This window comes from Marmota marmota, unplaced genomic scaffold (genome assembly GCF_001458135.2).
Source record: "Marmota marmota marmota unplaced genomic scaffold, marMar, whole genome shotgun sequence".
In the NCBI taxonomy this organism is placed as follows: Eukaryota; Metazoa; Chordata; class Mammalia; order Rodentia; family Sciuridae; genus Marmota; species Marmota marmota.
Window position 1 is genome coordinate 1 of NW_026011240.1, and position 2,927 is coordinate 2,927.

A 2,927-nucleotide genomic window follows, 5' to 3' on the forward strand; every position below is an offset into this window, starting at 1 on the left:
GTGGAGGGAGCTTTCCAGTCTTGCTTCCCTTAGAAGCCAGTCCACGGGGGTGCAGGCCTGGTCTTTCCAGGCCCGATGGTCCCCCTTCATCACCGTGTCACAGGAGTTCAGTGGCCAATCCGTGAACCCACCCGACTTCTCGGAGTAGGCGCTTCTCAGGACATCAGTGCTAGGCCGACCCCTGGACCCCTCCTCCTCCTCCTCGGTCAGCTCCAGCTGAGCTCTTCACCCTCATTACGCCCGGTCCTGCCCAGCTCACCTGGACAGCCGGCTTCACTGTCCTGCTCTCCACCCCCAGCGGAACCTATCACAGGCCTCAGGTAAGCATGACTGCGCGTCCATCCCCCAACGACCTAAGTTCCCCAAGGGCAGGAGGAGGGTCTGTTTTGGGTCCTGTTATGTCCCTAGTGCTCAGTGCACAGACTGGCATACAGTAGGTGCCCAGTAAAAGTCTGACAAACGAATAAATGAGGGGGTGAATGAAGATCACCGCGCACAGCATTGGCTTCGGGATGTCTGATGACCCACTGGCTCTCACAACAAAATCTGCAAAGGGCACATCATGGAGTCCCCTGTGCAGATGGGGAGACAAGACCCAAACATGGGAGCAACTTGCCCCGCTGGACAGACCCAGCAGCAGAGCTGAGTCCCTACCAGAGGAGTCCCCAGGGGGAGGCGGCTCCTGCGCAGGGCTGTAGAGGGTGGGGGTGGGGGTCAAGGGTCAGAGGAGGCCTTCCACGCAGCAGGCAGGGCCAGAGCCGGGGTGAGGCCTGTGGCCAAGCCCTTGCCCAGGACGGTACCATGCTGCGACGTGCGAGGGTCCCAACAGCTCGACGCCCTCACCAGCGCTCGGCATTGCCGGGTCTTAAGTTTTACTTTAGCCATTCAGATACACGCGTGTGATGTCGCGCTGTGGATCCTCCTCCCTGCTGGGGACACACTGCCCCTCTCCTGGGAGTTCCGTCTGCTTCCTTGGCTCACCTGGTCACCTTACCTGGCTCGCTCCTCCCTCGTGAGTCTCGAGTTAGCTGTGGTCTCACTCTGTCGACGGCCTCTTTCACAGGGCGGAATTCCTGATCTTGACAGAGCCTGGTCCATCACGTTCTTCTTTCACGGGCTGAGACTTTTCCCCTGTAACGTTCCGTGGTTTGTCTGTCTTTAGGTCTGCGATCCATTTCCAGGTGGCCGTCGGTGTGAGGCGAGGCTGTGCGTGGCTGGCCAGGCCTGCGAGTTGAAGCCCTCCGCCCTCCTTGATTCACTGGCCACTGCAGGGGCATCTGCTGGCCGTGCCTGTTCCCGACTCGGTTCTGTCCATCCTTTGGTCCCTGCCACATTGTCTAGATTAAGAGCTGACGGAAGGCAGACAGGAAGCCTCCTGGGCAGGCCACAGCCGCTGGGCCGCTCTCCCACTGGACCCTGAAAGCTGCCGGCTGTGGAGGGCAAGTGCGCGGCCACACTGCGTCCCAGTGACACTGTGCTCACAGAGACAGGCAGGGGCCACGTTTGCAGGCCCCCGCTGACCCTGCCCCGGCATGCACAGGGGCCAGGCTCTTGGTCTGCGTTACTGGGGGTCAGTATGGAATAAGGGAGGGTGACTCTTCCCATTTTGTTCTTTTTTCTGGTTCTGGGGTGGAACCCAAGCCCAACACGTGCTGAGCGAGCGCTCTCCGCGGAGCTGAGCCTTTAATCAGAGTTGCATTGAATTCATGGGTCGGTTTGGGGAGAAGTTGACAGCTCAGCATGTTGATTCCCTCAACCTTGAACCCTGCATCAGTCAGCTTTCTGTTACTGTAACAAGTACCTGAAAAAAAGCAGCTCATAAAGAGAAAAGGTTTATTTTCACTGTGGTCTTGGATATTTCCATCCCGTGGTCATCCGGCCTGTGGCTTTGGCCTGTGGTGAGGCAGCCCATCCTGGAGGAGCACGCGGGGAGCACTTGGGAGAGCAGACCAGGACACAAAAGAGAGAGGAAGAGACAGGGTCTACGATCCCCTTAAGGGCCTTGCCTCCTGAAGGCTCCATCCCTCCCGAAACCGCCACCTGGGGCCCAGGCCTCCAGTACACGGGCCTTTGGGGACGCTCAAGATCCAAACCATGGAGCTTGCTGGTCACGAACTCCCTTTCCTTAGCCGTTTCCGCCGCCTCCCAGGTGTGGGCTTCGGTGGAGCCGCCCGCTCAGCACAGGACCCTCTCCATCGCCTGCTGTCCGCGCGGCTGCTCCCTCTGTCCCCGCACCCCCTGCTTGTTTTTGGTTTTTTAACTCCTCTTCTGCCTTCAAGAACGTCCATCGGGCTGCGCGTGCAGCTGGGTGCTAGAGCCCTGCCCGTTCCCCGGCTCCCCAACAATCATAACAAGTTTCTGCTTTGTGGCCCGGCCCAGGGCACGGCCCTTCCAGCTCCCGGCGCAGGTCCGCCCGGGCTCTGGGGCTCCTCGCTCAACACCCCTCTGATGCCACTGTCCCTCCACAGAGAAAGAGGCAGCGGCCGGCTCTGCAGCTCTGCGCAGTGGGGGCTGAGCAGGCTCCCGCACCTTGCTCTCGGCGGCCGGTTAGACCTTCTCCTGAAGCCCATTTGAGTCCTTTTAACAAATGGCTGGGCTGGAAGGAAAGCGTCCATGACCCGTGGACGCAGATGAACGAGGTGGCGCGGTGTGGGCAGGAGAGCCCAGAGAGGTTGCAGGGAAACGGGGGCACGCAGCGGGCAGAGGCCTGAGGACCTGGCCCCTCTGCTCTGGGTATTGGGGGACAGGAAGTGGGGTGGGGTGGGAGCCCCCACAAGCGCCCTGGCCCTGCTGTGGGCAGGTTCAGTCACTGGGCGAGGCCTCATGGGCCCGTTCCCTGGCGTGGACAAGTGGCCGAGCAGTGGCTCTGCTGCCCTCTCTCCAGCGTCTCTCCTCCGTCCTGCGGCCTCCCGCCCGCCCTGCTCCAA

General features: G+C 61.0%; 1 long non-coding RNA gene across 1 annotated transcript; it reads left to right on the forward strand.

Moving 5' to 3' along the window:
- The first annotated feature begins 11 nt into the window (after window positions 1-11).
- LOC125614941 lies at window positions 12-1,842 on the forward strand. Its single transcript, XR_007345514.1, has 2 exons — window positions 12-320; window positions 1,163-1,842. It is a non-coding gene; the product is annotated as an uncharacterized LOC125614941 (long non-coding RNA).
- Window positions 1,843-2,927: the final 1,085 nt, after the last annotated feature.